At 42.5% G+C, this 19493-nt stretch overlaps 1 long non-coding RNA gene across 1 annotated transcript; it reads right to left on the reverse strand.

Annotated features, from left to right (window-relative positions):
* Positions 1–14272: 14272 nt before the first annotated feature.
* Positions 14273–17907, reverse strand: LOC128453487 (uncharacterized). The gene is made up of 3 exons (XR_008341511.1): positions 17559–17907; positions 16622–16675; positions 14273–15981 (listed from the first exon to the last, which is right to left on the reverse strand). It is a non-coding gene; the product is annotated as an uncharacterized LOC128453487 (long non-coding RNA).
* Between the last annotated feature and the right edge of the window lie 1586 nt (positions 17908–19493).

Consider the following 19493-nt stretch of genomic DNA (forward strand, 5'->3'; position numbering starts at 1 on the left):
TAGCCAGCAGCTTTAGTTTAGATGCGATGTCGCCGGCTCTGGCCCCTGGGATACAATTAACTATGGTCGCTGGTGTCGCTAACCTGACGTTTCTCAGAACTGAGTCGCCAATAATCAGAGTTTGTTTATCAGCGGGTGCCTCGCTGAGTGTAAAGAATCTATTTGAAACGTGAGCTGGTGGCTCTTTAAACGTGGGCTTTTTAAGACTAGCACTATGCCCCCTCCGGACCGTCACCCAGCTGCCCTGGGCTCCCTGCTGCACGGGACTAGTCAGGGGGCTGCTAGTTAAGGCTTGGCTACGTGCTAAGCTAGGTGGCTCCGCGGCTAGCAGTAGCCGGCTAACTACAGCTAAAGGAGTTTCTAAGCTGCTGAGCCGAGCTTCTAAGTCGCTAAGCCTCGCCTCCATCGCTACCAACACACTACATTTATTACAAGTACCTCAACTGTTAAGGGAGGCAGAGGAGTAAGTAAACATAAGACACTCAGAGCAAGAGAGAGCAGTGGAGCAACAGGGAGAGACAGAAGACATCGCTGCTATAGAGCTACGAGGGTGAGCTCAAACAGAACACAGAATCACTAAGCAAGATAGATTATGGGTTGTTATGTGTGGGTGTTTAACTACAGACCGGTGATTTTAGCCGTAGTGCTACAGAGAAACAGCTGTGTTTAGCGGAGGAGCTAATACAGAGAGCGACCCTTGCCAGCAGCCAGAAAACAGGAAATGACGCAGCACGCTTACCGTAATGACGTCCTGACAAACTGACTTGGACTCCAGAAGCAGACAAAGCTTTTGACGACTTGAAGACTTCTTTAACCCAGGGCCCGACTTTGGGCCTGCCAAGATCTGACTTGCCGTTCACTCAGTTTGTAGACCAGAGAGATGGCTACATGACTTCAGTTTTATGTCAACCACATGGAGGAAAACTTAGGCCTGTCGCCTATTTCTCCTCAAACCTTGACCTTGTTATCTCCGGTCTGCCCCATTGTTTGCTTGCAGTGGCTGCAGCTGAAAAAGCTGTGTTAGCATCACGTGACATTGTGGGCTATTCTGTAATTCTTATGGTCCCACATGCTGTTTCTCATATCTTGCATGCCCAGAAGACTTTGCACCTCTCTGCTCAGAGATGTACGGAGGCCCTGAGAGCTCAAAGCACAGCAACTTAAGAAAACACATGCAAGTTAAGAAAACACATGCAAGTTGACAAAACACAAGCAAATTAAAAAAACATCTTCATCAAGTTCACAACACAACACAACACATTACAGAAGCACGCAGCAAATAGACAAACGCGCTGCAGATAGACAAACGCGCTGCAAATAGTGAAACGCTCTGCAAATAGAGAAACGCGCTGCAAATAGAGAAGAAACAACAACGGAAGTGTTTCCAGAGGACAGCTAAAAGTGATGGACACTGCTGCCACAGCAGACACAAAACGCCCAATACACCATACAAATTCGGTTCCACACAGGGGTCGGCCACCCGCGGCTCTGGAGCCGAATGCGGCTCTTCAGCCCCTCTGCAGTGGCTCTACAGTACAGTGTTGTGCATATGTTTCGCGAACTCTGAACTTAACGAATCAGTTTTCATATTATTAACGTTAACTTAAAGATGAACGTGGGTGAACGTCATGTTCATTTTTTAAATCATCATCGTATCAGGCCATCATGAAATACCAGGAGCGGGCGGGCGGGCGTGCGTGCGTGCGTGCGTGCGTGTGTCCCGGCGCTCTGACCCCGCCCACTCGCTCGGAGAGAGCTTCAGTGAGCTCTGAGCACGGAAGATGGTCCGATCTAGAGACATGCCATCTTCTCCTGTTAAACTGAATAAACAGCGCTAACAAGCAAGCCCCTGTTTAGAGGCAATGTATTGTCCATAGTGTGCAGGGGTAGGAAACCTTTACTATCAAATGAGACATTTTGCCCCCCTTTCTGAGCGAGGTCCAGGGCCGGTGCGCTCGCACACACACACACACAGACACACACGCACACACACACAGAGGGGCTGAAGAGCCGCATTCAGCTCCAGAGCCGCGGGTGGCCGACCCCTGTGTGGAAGCGAATTTGTATGGTGTATTGGACGTTTTTGTGTCTGCTGTGGCAGCAGTGTCCATCACTTTTACCTGTCCTCTGGAAACACTTCCGTTGTCATTTCTTCTCTATTTGCAGCGCGTTTTTCACTATTTGCAGCGCATGTGTCTATTTGCAGCGCGTGTGTCTATTTGCTGCGCGTTTCTGTAATGTGTTGTGTTGTGTTGTGAACTTGATGAATATGTTTTCTTACTTTGCTTGTGTTTTGTCAACTTGCATGTGTTTTCTTAACTTGCATGTGTTTTCTTAACTTGCTGTTTGTTGAGCTCTCAGGGCCACCGTAGAGATGGCTGAGATACCATACAACATTATTAGAAATGCCCAATGTCACCGTGAAATGTTGAAATGTCCTTAACCCAGCAACACTCCCTACTGCAGATGATGGGGAGCCCCACATATGTGTCGAAGTCCTGCAACAAACATTCACCCCAAGGCCTGATTTGGTAGACACACCTCTTTCTAACACTGATCTTGAATTATTTGTTGATGGATCCGCCTCTCATGCCCCAGAAACAGGCAATTGTCAGGTTGGTTTTGCTGTGGTTACACCACACACAACACTGGTTAGTGGCAGACTTCCTTCACACCTCTCTGCACAAGCATCAGAGTTAGTTGGACCCACGGAAGCATGTAAACAGGCTGAAGGCAAAACAGTGAATATTTATACCGATTCACGTAATGCATTTGGTTGAGTGCATGATTTTGGATCCCATTACACACCACACACTTGTGGTAGCCCTTCTGGATGCCATTTTGTTACCCAAAGCTGTGTCTTTGGTTAAATGTGAAGCTCACACCTCCTCTACTGATCCTGTTTCTCCAGGAAATACAGCAGCAAAAATGGCAGTGTCGTCAGGTCCATTTTTCCCCCTGTATTGGAAAAATTTACTAAGAATGGTTGAAACCTATTTTGTAGTTGATGAGTTACCTTATGCATCCCTATCTAATGACTTTATGACCTGAGCTGTAACTGTTTATGACATGAGAACTGCCAGAGCCTTTTGCGACTTAATTACCCATCAAAGGAAGGAGTGGATGTATTCTTATCACCTTAGGGAACACATGTGAATCAGCTGTTGTGTTTAGATTTCTCTCCTTCCCCCACCTATGGAACCTTCCTGGATTGGTTAAGAAGGACAGCCCTAAATCCTCCTTTATAAAACCTGTGCTTTTGACTCTTCTTCATCATCACTCTGAGATCCTTGTGACTCCCTGTGTTGATCCTTTCAGCAGAAAGCCCCTTATTAAATACACATAGATAACTTTGTTGTTTCCAGCCTCTTCTATCTCCAGATTTCGATCCATAATTTGGTGTCAGAAGTGGGATCAAACGTCTGGACGGATCGTCACTCGGGTCAGCGGTTGACTGATCCTCTTGGAACAATAGTTTCCAACCTCAAACCTCCCCATTAGGACGGATGAGACGGTGGGACCAAGACCAGAGTCCCGGATCGTCTCAGCGCTGTGATCTATCTGGTGAGAAGCTGAGATTTCAAGTGTAATTTATATCAGTAAGAACATAGCGTTACGGAGAAGTTGGTCTAAGAGTAACGGGATCCTCCAGACAGGTGAAAGCCCTGTAAATTTTTAACCAAGGTTTAGAAGAAACCTGGAAGGTAGACTGACGAGGTACCTCTAAGAAAGAGTTTGTTAAATAACACAACCACAGAGAGGACATAATACTGAGTTGTATTTGCATTGTGTGAAACAAGTCTCGCTATGTAGATAACTTCTTTAGGGCACTATGATTCATGTTGGTTAGGCAGGATATTTGAAGGTGTATTTAAAAAAAAAAGATAAATAGAAAAGAAAAAAAAAGTGATGAATTGAGAAACTAACAGCAACCAAGTAATTACAAAAGGAAATTACTATTGATTATATAATATAGGAGGTATTACATTATTTTGATGATGTTTATATTATTATGTTTCCTATTTGCTCCTTATGATGGCGTTTTGGAGAATGATTGAAGACTTAAGATAACTAATACTTAAAATAAAACAAAAAAATTCTTTACATAGGTAAATAAAAAAAATAAGATTTGGATAATGGAACTGAACTGAGTAGTCCTTATATGAACTTCATGTGAACGAACTATGGTGACACAGCACTAAGTCTCATACAAGTGTGAATGAGGAATGAAGATGTGGCTTTCCAGCTGGGGGGAGTTTTAGTGTATGGAATGTGGTTAGAAGAAGCACAACGTAGGGACAAAAAACAAACATTTGTAAAGACAGATAAACCATCACAAGTGTCTCAGTGTTTCAAAATGCAGGATTCCGACCTCGACTCTGCCCCGCCAAGAAGAAAACAACCTGCACAACTCCAAGCTGCACTGCAAGCGGATTTTCCACAAGCAGGAACCCAAGCTCCACCACCTCTTCCACCTCTACCACCTCTTCCACCACTTCCTCCACCATGCAACATTCCAGTCCAGACGAGGCGAACAATACGGACCGGGACAGGATCCGGCCCACAATGTTTTGTGTCTCCCGATGGTTGAAGTGGCAGGACCAGATGGGCATGCCATACTTGTGCACAGGCCGTGGACAACCAGCGATATCCAAGCAGCAATGAGTCACCTCCCTTCCCCATCAAATTCAAGGTGAGTGAAGTTTGCAGAGGAGCTGCTTGTCTTCTGCAGAAAATTCCGCCCCACAATAAAATGGGTAATGGATGGGCAAAACTAGCAGCAGGCAGTGGCGGTTTTGGGCAGGGGCGAACCAGGCAGCCGCCTTGGGCGGCAACTTTTCATGTCACGTGGGGGGCGGCATGAGCACTTAATTTATAAAATCATCTGGCCCGCAAAGCGGTTTTCTATTATCTATCATATCACTGTGTGGGGAATTCGCAAATTGGCGCCCCCTGCAACTGCAGGCGCCCCTGCTTGATGCTGTGTGAGAAGGGGGAAGGCGAGGGAGCGCGGGGGACAGTTCACCTCTGGGTCTACCAAATGGAACGGACAAGTGGGGGAACGGGGGATCCACTGTATAGAGCAGTGGTTCTCAAACTGTGTGGCGCGCCCGCGGAGGCATAAACTAATATTATAGCCGAACCAATGTTTTAACATCCGCATCTCTTTAACGGCGGAGCAGTAAACAAATTGCTCTTTCGCCGTAGCAAAGGGTTGGCAACCCGAGGCTCTGAAGCCGCAGTCGGCTCTTCAGCCCCTTTGCAGCGGCTCTCTGAACAATGTTGTGCCTGTCAAGCACACACAAACAGGCCCCCGGGGCTCCGCCCCCCTCCTCGCTCACTCTCTCAGAGACACACATAGTGAGATCAGAGCTTGTTCACGTGAAGCAGCCGGTCAGGGACAAACTAGAGACAGTGTTCAAAAACCAATTTGAAATGAAAGTACGATGAAGCCTGTCTTGCTCTTTGGTTCACAGTCAATGTGGTAGGACATGAGGAGAGACCAGTGCGTAATTTAATGTTTGAAAACTCCAAGAGACCCAACAAATTAAGAAGACTCTTAGAAAAAAAAGAAAATTAAGAACTTCCTTGACCTGCCATTAAAAAACATGAGCCTCCTTGAGCTTATCACTTTTATGCATGACAAGGATCTATCGGAGATCTACCCCAACTTTTGGACTGCTCTCAGGATTGAACTTACTGTGCCAGTCACTGTGGCTCAAGCAGAGAGGAGCTTTTCAAAACTGAAGTTGATCATGACGTACATTAGGTCAACCATGTCTCAGGAACGTCTGACTGGCCTTGCCGTCATCAGTATCAATCATTAATAGGGGAGCAGATCTCATATGATGACATTATTGATGGTTTTGCATCAAGGAAGGCAAGAAAGGTTAAGTTTTAGTTTTAGTTTTCTGTTCTTAGTGCAATAGGGGGGCGCTCGGAGGGGGTCTCGCCCGGAACGCAATTCCATGTAGAACCGCCACTGAGTCTGATCATGTGACAGAAGTTTGGTAGTATTATCCTTCGCCGCACATCAATGTTTACACGGTTTGAAGAAATGTCACAATTCTGACCATGATCCGAAGACTTGACTGAGCTCATTTGAGCTGTATATCGTAAAGCAGCCAGGAGCAGTTCATCAACGTATAAAACATGTCACTTCCTTTAGCCAGCAGGGGGCGCTGTGATTTTAAGTCATGATTCCTGTGTAGATGTCATCAAGCCGGGACTCTTGTCCTACATGCCTAGTTTGGACTCGATTGGACAATACATGTCCGAGATACCGAACCTCGTGTTTTGATGGCGTTTTCAAACTTCGACGCCGCGTCACAGTCACACAGCCATAAAACCATTTAAATATCTTCAGGGGGGGGGGCGGGGGCTGTTGATACCCACATTTAGTTTGAGTGAGATAGAACAATGAAACCTGAAGTTACAGCAATTTCGTGTTACACGGCGAGTTGATGCACCTTAATGCAACGCTATTAATATGGAGTTTGACGAAAAGTCAAAGTTATCGAATGTCTTCATTAACAATGTCTTCAGACCCATTTGATACATTTTGACATGGTTGAGGTCAGTGGATCTAGAGGAATACATCCAAGTGTAAGACACTTAAAACAAGACATTTCCTGCTGCCCCCAGGGGGTGCTGTGATTTTAAGTCACGATTTCTGTGTTGTCTTCAGGTCGCAACTCTTGTCTTACATGTCTAGTTTGGATTCGATTGGACCAAATATGTCTGAGATACAGAAGCCCGTGTTTTGATGTTATTCATCAAATTTTAACGCCACGCCACGGTGTGGCAAAAAGTAGTTTTTTGATAACTTTAGATCTTCATCTTGTCTTGAGGACACTCATCTAATTTTTAAGTCGATCTGATGAAGGCCCTACGACAAGTACATCAAAGTGTAAGACATACCAAAAACAAGACATTTCCTGTTGCCACCAGGGGACGCTATGATTTTAAGTCCCGATTTCTGCATAGATGTCTTCAGGTCGCGACTCTTGTCTTATGTGTCTAGTTTGGACTCGATTGGACAAAATATGTCCAAGATACAGGAGCCCGTTTTTTGATGGCGTTTAATCAAACTTTGCCGCCCAGCCACGGTCACATGGTGTGGAGAAAAGTTGATTTTTCAATAATTTTAGATCTCCATCTCATTGTGATGACACTTGTCTAATTTTAAGTTGATCTGATGAAAGCTCTCCGACAAGTACATCAAAGTAAAAAAGTGAAATATGGGCAAAATGGCCACTAAGTCCAAAATGGCGGGCTTCCTGTTGCGTTTTTCATAATGCACTGATGGACTTTTTTATGCATCTAGTCATGATAAACAACTGTCTTCAATTTGGTGAGGATCTGTGAATGCTAAATGAAGGGCTTATCCGTAGGTGGCGCTGTTGAGCCATTTTGCCACGCCCATTTCCAAATACTCCAGAATACGTACATTTTCACCGCCTTGTAATTTACTGCAAACTCCTACAACTTTTTGAGCACATTAAAGCCCTCAAAAAGCCAAAAGTCATTTGTATGAAGAAAAATAATAACTAGGGCTACGTTGTAGCACTAACAGGCCCGAGCACAGGCAATTTCAAGTCTGTTGCGGACGGGGAAGAGAGAGCGATCGATGACCAAGCGCACGTCTCTGCCTTGCGTGCGTTTTAAACTCTGCAGCAAGAATAAACGCTTCACTTCCTGTAGCCAGCAGGTGGCGCTATGATTTTAAGTCATGGTGTCTTTGTAGATGTCATCAGGTCGCGACTCTTGTCTTACATGTCTAGTTTGGAGTCGATGGGACCAAATATGTCTAAGATATAGAAGCTTGTGTTTTCATGGCGTTCATCACACTTTGACGCCACGCCACGGTCAGACGGTGTGTCAGAAAGTTGTTTCTTTGATAACTTTTTATCTCCATATTGTTGTGATGACACTCATCTAAATGTTTTGTTGATCTGATGAAAGCTCTCCGAGAAGTACATAAAAATAGAACATGTACCAAAAACAAGACATTTCCTGCTGCCACCAGGGGGCGCTGTCATTTTAAGTCAGGATTTTTGTGTTGTTGTCTTCAGGTCGCGACTCTTGTCTTACATGTGTAGTTTGGAGTCCATGGGACCAAATATGTCTGAGATATAGAAGCTCGTGTTTTGATGGCGTTTCGTCACACTTTGACGCCCCGCCACAGTCAGACAGTGTGGCGAAAAGTTGTTTCTTTGATAACTTTAGATCTTCATTTTGTTGTGATGACAGTCGTCTAAATTTTAAGTTGATCTGATGAAAGCTCTACGAGGAGTGCATTAAAGTAAAAAATTATGGAATATGACCAAAATAGTCACTAAATCAAAAATGGCGGGCTTCCTGTTGCGTTTTTCATAATGCTCCAAGAGGCTTTTTTGTACATCTGGCGATGATACACAACTGTCTTCAATTTCGTGAGGATCAGTGAATGCTAAATGAGGTGCATCTCCGTAAATGAGGGGCTCTCCGTTGGTGGCGCTGTTGAGCCATTTTGCCACGCCCATTTCCAAATACCCCAGAATACGTAAATTTTCACGACTTTCTAACTTACTGCAAACTTTTACAACTTTTTGAGCATGGTAAAGCCCTCAAAAAGCCAATTCATTAACGACACAGCAAAATAATAATAACTAGGGCTACGTTGTAGCACTAACGGGCCCGAGCACAGGCAATTTCAAGTCTGTTGCGGTCGGGGAAGAGAGAGCGATCGATGACCAAGCGCACGTCTCTGCCTTGCTTGCGTTTTAAGCTCTGCAGCAAGAATAAACGCTTCACTTCCTGTAGACAGCAGGTGGCGCTAGGATTTTAAGTCATGGTGTCTTTGTAGATGTCATCAGGTCGCGACTCTTGTCTTACATGTCTAGTTTGGAGTTGATTGGACCAAATATGTCCAAGATACAGACGCTCGTGTTTTGATGGCGTGTGATCAGACTTTGACTCCACGCCATGGTAAGAGTTTAGTGTTTTCCTATTTTGTAACAGGTAAAAATAGCAGTTAAATGTCAACAGTTGTCTTTATTGTCGTTCTATTATTTAATAAATGCAACAAACTATAGTTTTTATATATATTGTATGACTATATATATATATATAACTTTATAACCTGTGTTATCAAATATGTTGTGCGGCACCAGACAGCTTTAAATTGGGGGAAGAGTGGTCGAGCACAGGCAATTTCAAGTCTGTTGCGGTCGGGGGAGAGAGAACGATCGATGACCAAGCGCATGTCTCTGCCTTGCGTGCGTTTTAAGCTCTGCAGCAACAATGAACGCTTCACTTCCTGTAGCCAGTGGCGCTAGGATTTTAAGTCATGATGTCTTTGTAGATGTCATCAGGTCGCGACCCTTGTCTTACATGTCTAGTTTGGAGTTGATTGGACCAAATATGTCCAAGATACAGACACTCGTGTTTTGATGGCGTGTGATCAGACTTTGACTCCACGCCATGGTCAGAGTTTGGTGTTTTCCTATTTTGTAACAGGTAAAAATAGCAGTTAAATGTCAACAGTTGTCTTTATTGTCGTTCTATTATTTAATAAATGCAACAAACTATAGTTTTTATATATATTGCATGACTATATATATATATATATATATATATATATAACTTTATAACCTGTGTTATCAAATATGTTGTGCGGCAACAGACAGCTTTAAATTGGGGGAAGAGTGGAGGAAATAGTAAAGGTTGCCTACCCCTGCCTTAGGTGACACAATTTGTGCCTTGGTCAAACCATGATCCTACACTGCCCTCTAGTGACTTAATATTGCGGTACAAGTAGGTTGTGCCGGCAATATAAAGCCACTAGAGGTCAGTATAAGACCATGAAACACATACATGGTTGAAATGAAAACAGGTCTTTTCATTTTGCACATCAAGATTTTAAGCCTCACCACGGTCACACGGATTGATGAAAAGTTTAAATTTTGATAACTTTAGATCTTCATCTTGTTTTGTAGAGTCTCATCTAATTTTTAAGTTTATCTGATGAAAGCTCTCCGAGTAGTACATAAAAACATAACACGTACAAAAAAAACACATTTCCTGTTGCCACCAGGGGACGCTGTGATTTTAAGTCACGATTTCTGTACAGATGTCTTCAGGTCGTGACTCTTGTCCTATGTGTATAGTTTGGACTCGATTGGACAAAATATGTCCAAGATACAGGAGCCCGTGTTTTGATGGCGTTTAATCAAACTTTGAGGCCACACCACGGTCAGACGGTTTTGCTAAAACTTAATCCTTCAATAACTTTAGATCTCCATTTTGTTGTGATGACGATCGTCTAAATTGTAAGTTGATTTGATGAAAGCTGTAGGAGGAGTACTTAAAAGAAAAAATATGGAATATGACCAAAATGGCCACTAAAGTCAAACTGGCGGGCTTCCTGTTGCGTTATTCATAATGGACTGATGGACTTTTTTGTGCATCTAGTCATGATACACAATAGTCTTTGTTTTTTTTGAGGATCGGTGAATGCTAAATGAGAGGCTTTTCCGTAGGTGGCGCTATTGAGCGGTTTTGACACACCCGTTCCCAAATACTTCAGAATACGTAAACTTGCGCACATTTCTAATTTACTGTACACTTTAGAAACTTTTTGAGCACGTTAAAGCCCTCAAAAAGCCAATTCACTGAGCGAATAAAAATAATAATAATAATAATCTTTTCAATTTCAATAGGTCCTCTCACCGATTTCGGTGCTCGGGCCCTAATAACTAGGGCTACGTTGTAGCACTAACGGGCCCGAGCACAGGCAATTTCAAGTCTGTTGCGGTCGGGGAAGAGAGAGCGATCGATGACCAAGCGCACGTCTCTGCCTTGCGTGCGTTTTAAGCTCTGCAGCAAGAATAAACGCTTCACTTCCTGTAGCCAGCAGGTGGCGCTATGATTTTAAGTCATGGTGTCTTTGTAGATGTCATCAGGTCGCGACTCTTGTCTTACATGTCTAGTTTGGAGTCGATGGGACCAAATATGTCTAAGATATAGAAGCTTGTGTTTTCATGGCGTTCATCACACTTTGCCGCCACGCCACGGTCAGACGGTGTGTCAGAAAGTTGTTTCTTTGATAATTTTTTATCTCCATATTGTTGTGATGACACTCATCTAAATTTTTTGTTGATCTGATGAAAGCTCTCCGAGAAGTACATAAAAATAGAACATGTACCAAAAACAAGACATTTCCTGCTGCCACCAGGGGGCGCTGTCATTTTAAGTCAAGATTTTTGTGTTGTCTTCAGGTCGCGACTGTTGTCTTACATGTGTAGTTTGGAGTCCATGGGACCAAATATGTCTGAGATATAGAAGCTCGTGTTTTGATGGCGTTTCGTCACATTTTGACGCCCCGCCACAGTCAGACGGTGTGGCGAAAAGTTTTTTCTTTGATAACTTTAGATCTTCATTTTGTTGTGATGACAGTCGTCTAAATTTTAAGTTGATCTGATGAAAGCTCTACGAGAAGTGCATTAAAGTAAAAAATGATGGAATATGACCAAAATAGTCACTAAATCAAAAATGGCGGGCTTCCTGTTGCGTTTTTCATAATGCTCCAAGAGGCTTTTTTGTACATCTGGTGATGATACACAACTGTCTTCAATTTCGTGAGGATCAGTGAATGCTAAATGAGGTGCATCTCCGTAAATGAGGGGCTCTCCGTTGGTGGCGCTGTTGAGCCATTTTGCCACGCCCATTTCCAAATACCCCAGAATACGTAAATTTTCACGACTTTCTAACTTACTGCAAACTTTTACAACTTTTTGAGCATGGTAAAGCCCTCAAAAAGCCAATTCATTAACGACACAGCAAAATAATAATAACTAGGGCTACGTTGTAGCACTTGCGGGCCCGAGCACCCGCACGTTGAAGCCTGTTGCGGTCGGTGGAGAGAGCGATCGATGACTAAGCGCACATCATCGATCGAGCATGCACTTCTCCACGTTGCATGCGTTTTGCGCTCTGCGGCAGTAGGTTTGCCAGTAGGTGGCGCCATCACTATTATTACGCACAGACATATATATCTGTTCATGTAGGCGCTCTGATGTAGCGTGAGAAATTTTGTGTCAATTGGACAATGTTTCCGCAACTTAATTTTCACACTGATCAATAGGTGGCGCTATGATCCTGAACTAATATTCATATATGGAGCTGTTCTATTCAGGATTGTGATCATAGGTCAGTAGTTTGGAGCCGGTTGGATAATGCAGAGTGGATTAACAAAGTACTTCCTGTTTCCTGGCGAATCAGTAGGTGGCGCTATGACACTGAGGAAATATTGACACATAGAGCTGTTCAGGCTTGGACTCTGACCATGTGACAGAAGTTTTGTAGTGATAGGACAATGCACAGTGGAGTTATGATAACATCGTGTCCTTTGGCGAAGGAAAATCCTTCGCCGCACATCAATGTTTACACGGTTTGAGGAAACGTCACAATTCTGACCTTGATTCAATGACTTGACTGAGCTCATTTGAGCTGTATATCTTAAAGCAGCCAGGAGCAGTTCATCAAAGTATAAAACATGTCACTTCCTGTAGCCACCAGGGGGCGCTGTAATTTCAAGTCATAATTTCTGTGTAGATGTCATCAGGATGGCACCCTTGTCTTACATGTCTAGTTTGGACTCGATTGGACAATGTATGTCCGAGATACAGAACCTCGTGTTTTGATGGCGTTTAATCAAACTCAAGACGCCACGCCACGGTCACACGGTGTGACGAAAGGTCAATCTCTTAATCACTTTTTATCTCCATCTTGTTGTGATGGCACTGATCTTAATTTGAAGTTAATCTGATGAAAGCCCTGGGACAAGTGCATCAAGTAAAAATGTGGAATATGGAAAAAAAATGGCCACTTAATCCAAAATGGCGGCCTCCCTGTTTGGTCAAGCATACCTATCCAAGATATTTTTTTGTTTGTTATGAAACGACACATGTCCCGATAGATTTGTATAAATGTCGGCCATCGTAGTGCCGGGGTTGCCCTATAGGGGGCGCTGGTCAGTTTTTTTGCCACGCCCATTTCTTAAAACCATATGAATATCTTCAGGGGGGGGCTGTTGTTACACACATGTAGTTTGAGAGAGATAGAATCATGAACACTGAAGTTACAGCAATTTCGTGTTTCACGGCGAGTTGATGAACTTTAATGCCACGCCATTCATATGGCGTTTGACGAAAAGTCACGGTAATCTTATGTCTTCATTGTCAATGTCTTGGGACCCATTTGATACAGTTTGACATGGTTGAGGTCAGTGGATGAGGAGAAATTCATCCAAGTGTAAGACAAGCAAAAAACAAGACATTTCCTGTTGCCACCAGGGGGCGCTGCGGTTTTAAGTCATCATTTATGCATAGATGTCATCAGGCGGGGACTATTGTTTTACATGTCTAGTTTGGACTTGATTGGAACATGTATGTCCGAGATACAGATGCCCGTGTTTTGATGGCGTGTAACCAATTTTTAACGCCATGCCACGGTCACACGGTGTGATAAAAAAAAAATCCCTCAATCATTTTTTATCTCCATCTTGTTGTGATGACACTCATCTGAATTTGAAGTTGATCTGATGAAAGCCCTGGGACAAGTACGTAAAAGTAAAAATGTGGGATATTGCCAAAATGGCCACTAAAAGCAAAATGGCGGACTTCCTGTTGCGTTTTTCATAATGCTCCATGAGACTTTTTTTCATGACTGGTCACGATACACCTATATCCAGATTTTGATGAAAATCCGTTATGTGGAAACCTAGGGGCTGGTTCCAGGGGGCACTGTAGAGCCATTTTGCCACGCCCAATTCCAATTACTCCAGAATACTAAAATATCCGCAGACCTTGAATTTCCTGCAAAGTTTCATAACTTTTTGAGCATGTCTAGACCCTGAAAAAGCCCCCCAAAGGGAAATAATAATAATAATAACTAGGGCTACGTTGTAGCACTAACGGGCCCGAGCACAGGCAATTTCAAGTCTGTTGCGGTCGGTGAAGAGAGAACGTTCAATGACCAAGCGCTCGTCTCTGCGTTGCATGCGTTTGTGCACTGCGGCAAGGATTATTGCTTCACTTCCTGTAGCCAGCAGGAGGCTCTATGAACTAGCGGTAAGTAACCTTGAAACCATACAACCAAACCTATTGCTTTAACTATCACCATATACTTAAATGCCTCAAGGCTTTTTTAATATAAAATTGTTATAAAAGTTAGTTTATTTAACACGTCTAATGAAAACATTGAAGCAAGTTAACTGCAGAGTCGTATGTTTGGCTGTGACTTTGTTTTATTTTAATAAGTTAATATCAATACGCTACATGTGTAAGTTGCATGTGATAATAACTATGTTTCACCATTATTCTGATACAGGCTGATATATCCACCATTACTATTTTCACATCGTTAATTTAGTCTGTCATGGAGTTGTAGAGTCAATTAGACAGTATAGATAAGATTATAATGTCCACACATCAGTGTTGTAAACACTTCTCCAGTTAATTATATAATTATGTTTTCACACTGAGGGAAGTGGAGAGACTTGATGTGGACAGTTATCAACAGCTCTGTGGGAGATCATCACCTTGAATATTACAGATGAGGTAGAAAGACATTTTATCTGTGTACAATGTTGTATTTCTTTCTCACGTTTTATCAAAAGCGATTTAAAGTATGTGCATTTAACCATTAGTATACAAACCCAGACCCCAGTACATCGGTTCTATCTGAAATATGTGGTGCTTCATACACAACACAAAACATTCATAACAGTGCGCTTCTGCTCCTCATTAATGCAGCTCCTGATGTCCTCAGCAGCAACATGGTGGAGATTTGCAGCTTCATGCTGGTCAACTGGAAGACAACTGATTAAGATTAAAAGATTAAGATTAAGATCCATTTATTCGTCCCAAACACATGCACAGACATGCAAAGGCACACTCATGCAGGTAGGGAAATTTAATCTCTGCTTTTTACCCATCTGGTGCAGGACACACAGAGCAGTGAGCGACCATGTACGGCGCTCACGGAGCAGATGTTGGGGGAGTGAGGTGCCTTGCTCAGGGGCACTAGAGAGGGTAGGGAGACTCTTGGATTTTTGGACAGATCAATCCAGGTTTGTCTTTTGTTGTCTCTCCGTGGAGTCAAACCGGAGACGAACCAGAGACCTTCTCTGCCCATAGTCCAAGTTTCTGCCCTCTACACATCACTCCATACGTTGCTCCCTTAACTACAGATGGCCTGCGAATGTCATGGAGTTTTACAGTGAATTAGACAGTTTAGATATGATTTTAATCTCCACACATCAGTGTTGTAAACAGTTCTCAAATTAATTATATAATTATGTTTTCACACTGAGGGAAGTGGAGAGACTTGATGTGGACTGTTATCAATAGCTCTGTGGGAGATTATCACCTTGAATATTACAGATGAGGTAGAAAGACATTTTATCTATTTTTACAATGTTGTATTTCTTTCAGTACTTTTATCAAAAGCGACTTAGATAAAAATATGTGCATTTAACCATTAGGATACAAACCCAGACCACAGTACAACGGTTCTATCTGAAATCTGTTGTGCTTCATACACAACTCAAAACATTCTTTAACAGTGCGTTTCTTCTCTTCATAGATGAGGAACTGCAGCACCTGACGTCGTCAGCAGCAACATGGTGGTCAACACGTGGACGACTGCATCATCATCAGAAGCTACACAACACTTCTAAATTCCTCCCTTAAATAAAGATGGCCTGCAACTGTTTGGTGGTGGCAGTCATTGCTAAGTGGCATGGATAAGAATTCACTTCTATCTTCATTATGGTTGGTTAAAATAATAAAAACTTATAACAACAATGTGTATCTTTTGCTTTCTGATTTGATACACTTTAGATAAGAACCCAGTGTTTAATATTTCTGCTTTGCCATAAGAGACAAAACATGGTCAATTGGTCATCACAGCTGTGTCCTTCAGGCTCGTCCGTCCCTAATAAAATGAGAGGAAACATAAAAATAATCAGATCATAATCATTTCATCTTAGGAAATAGGTAGTGTACATCATTTTCAAATTCTCTATGAACACTGTCTGTTCTAGTAAAGTTACAAGGCTATAATGTATTTATATTTAACAAAAGAATTCAGGGAAGTCTGCCTGAGATTAACGATGTAAACACTAGTAGACACGGTTATTTTTCACTGTAACACGTGACAGGACATCAACACCGTGACTCTGAATAAAGAGCCTTAGGATACGTAGTGCTCCTTTGCACAGCTGCTCTTACAATGTGTAGCAAGTGCTAAATCTCCATTAGTATAATAGTAATGAAAATCACCCTTCACATAATTGAACATATATTTTCCATGTGAACCGCTTTAACACAGTTCAATTGCGGAGCAAAATATAACTTATACAGTATTTATTAGAGTTACATATGAACAAAGTGTGTATTCTTATTTTCGGTGGATATTCAACTATGTATTTGAATATGCTTTTGGATTAAAACGTGCACTACCATGACAATGAATGTTTAGTATGGAGCTATTTCACATTAAAAGTATTGCATTATAATTTAACACATTATGTATTATGTGCAATACTTTGTAAGTAATGAAAACAGGTCTGTACCTGGAGTCAGTGTTCAGTCTGGTTGGATTCAAGTTGTGTCTCACGCTGGACATCCTAGAGGAACATTGAACACAAATACACAGATATGTTAAGTCATACATGTGCCATGTTATCTGCTTAACAGACTTTTACATGGTAATAATAAAATATTAATTCAAAGTTAATCAGATCATAATCATTTCAGCTTAGGAAATAGGTAGTGCATATTAGCCTACAATTCTGTATGACACTGTCTGTTCTAGTAAAGTTACAAGGCTATGATTTACTCATATTTAACAAAAGAATTCAGTGAAGTCTGTCTGAGATTAACGATTTAAATACTGAAGGTGGGAGACACGGTTACTTTTCACTGTAACACGTTACAACACTACTCTGAAGAAAGAGCTTTAGGACACGTAATGCTCCTTTGAACAGCTGCTCTTGCAATGCAGATGTGACTTTAAACACTCAGGTTTCTCAGGTTTCAGTTAGCATCGCTAGCCCGCTAGCGAAAGTAACTTACAAGCCGACACACAGTCTCCTGTCTCAGAGTCATCCGCATAAAGTAACGCTTATATCTGCTGGGTGGACCCGCTCATGTCGTTTCATGTCGGTGTTTGTCGGTAATAACCCCAATCGAATCGAAGAACAGTTACTGCACCCATGCGAAGATATTGTTAGCTTGCTTGTTAGCGAGCTAGTTAGCCTCCGGCGCTAGCGAAAAACAAGCCGACACACAGTCTCCTGTCTCAGATTCATCCTTATAAACGAACGCTTATCTCTGCTTGGTGGACCTGGGTTCATGGCGGTTGTTTCGGTAACAGCTGGCATTCGCATCGAACCCGTTGATATACACTGAGCTGGTATGTAGCTCCCGGATTAGCGTCCCATAGCTATCACGGCTGATTCAAAGGCACCCTGCGAATCACATCGAAATAAAATACTTAACGTGACTTACCACAGAAATGGAGGCGCAGACATCGTTACCGTGACCGTCAGGAGAAGGAGCAGAACATCAAAGTGTGTAATTTACCGGGTATGTGGGTGTAAGCCATTTCATGAGGCGTTCACTTGTAGCTGGTTGAAGCCGAACTCACAACACACAGCACAGCTTACACTGTGACGTCACGTGAATTTCAAACATCTATATCGCTTAAACGAGGGAGTTAAAATAAAATACACCCCCCTCAGAGTTGTCATGAAGGAAGAACTTAGCGATTGAGACTAAAACCAAAGTTTGAGCAATGCTGTAAAAGGTTTAATTCTCCTCTAAAGTTGGCCACCCTGTAAACACAGTCTGTTAATGCATAGATAACACAATCCATGGTCTGACACTGCCATCTAGTGACTAAATATTGCAGCACATCTGCCAGATATAGATGTTTTTCATTCCTCAAACTGGAAGCCACACCACGGTCACACAGTATTATGAAAAGTTGCAATTTCGTTAACTTTAGATCTTCATCTTGTTTTGAACACATGCATCAAATTTTTACGTTGATTTAATGAAGGCCCTACGAGTAGTGAATCAAACTATAACACATAGAAAAACAAGACATTTGCTGTTGCCACCAGGGGACGCTGTGATTTTAAGTCACGATTTCTGTACCGATGTCTTGAGGTCGCGACTCTTGTCTTATGTGTATAGTTTGGACTCGATTGGACAAAATATGTCCAAGATACAGGAGCCTGTGTTTTGATGGCGTTTAATCAAACTTTGAGGCCACACCACGGTCAGACGGTTTTGCTAAAACTTAATCCTTCAATAACTTTAGATCTCCATTTTGTTGTGATGACGATCGTCTAAATTGTAAGTTGATTTGATGAAAGCTGTAGGAGGAGTACTTAAAAGAAAAAATATCGAATATGACCAAAATGGCCACTAAAGTCAAACTGGCGGGCTTCCTGTTGCGTTATTCATAATGCACTGATGGACTTTTTTGTGCATCTAGTCATGATACACAATAGTCTTTGTTTTTTTTGATGATCGGTGAATGCTAAATGAGGGGCTTTTCCGTAGGTGGCGCTATTGAGCGGTTTTGACACACCCGTTCCCAAATACTTCAGAATACGTAAACTTGCGCACATTTCTAATTTACTGTACACTTTAGAAACTTTTTGAGCACGTTAAAGCCCTCAAAAAGCCAATTCACTGAGCGAAGAAAAATAATAATAATAATAATCTTTTCAATTTCAATAGGTCCTCTCACCGATTTCGGTGCTCGGGCCCTAACTAGGGCTACGTTGTAGCACTAACGGGCCCGAGCACAGGCAATTTCAAGTCTGTTGCGGTCGGGGAAGAGAGAGCGATCGATGACCAAGCGCACGTCTCTGCCTTGCGTGCGTTTTAAGCTCTGCAGCAAGAATAAACGCTTCACTTCCTGTAGCCAGCAGGTGGCGCTATGATTTTAAGTCATGGTGTCTTTGTAGATGTCATCAGGTCGCAACTCTTGTCTTACATGTCTAGTTTGGAGTCGATGGGACCAAATATGTCTAAGATATAGAAGCTTGTGTTTTCATGGCGTTCATCACACTTTGCCGCCACGCCACGGTCAGACGGTGTGTCAGAAAGTGGTTTCTTTGATAACTTTTTATCTCCATATTGTTGTGATGACACTCATCTACATTTTTTGTTGATCTGATGAAAGCTCTCCGAGAAGTACATAAAAATAGAACATGTGCCAAAAACAAGACATTTCCTGCTGCCACCAGGGGGCGCTGTCATTTTAAGTCAAGATTTTTGTGTTGTTGTCTTCAGGTCGCGACTCTTGTCTTACATGTGTAGTTTGGAGTCCATTTTACCAAATATGTCTGAGATATAGAAGCTCGTGTTTTGATGGCGTTTTGTCACACTTTGATGCCACGCCACAGTCAGACGGTGTGTCAAAAAGTT

The sequence above is a fragment of the Pleuronectes platessa genome, chromosome 12, assembly GCF_947347685.1.
Source record: "Pleuronectes platessa chromosome 12, fPlePla1.1, whole genome shotgun sequence".
NCBI lineage: Eukaryota > Metazoa > Chordata > Actinopteri > Pleuronectiformes > Pleuronectidae > Pleuronectes > Pleuronectes platessa.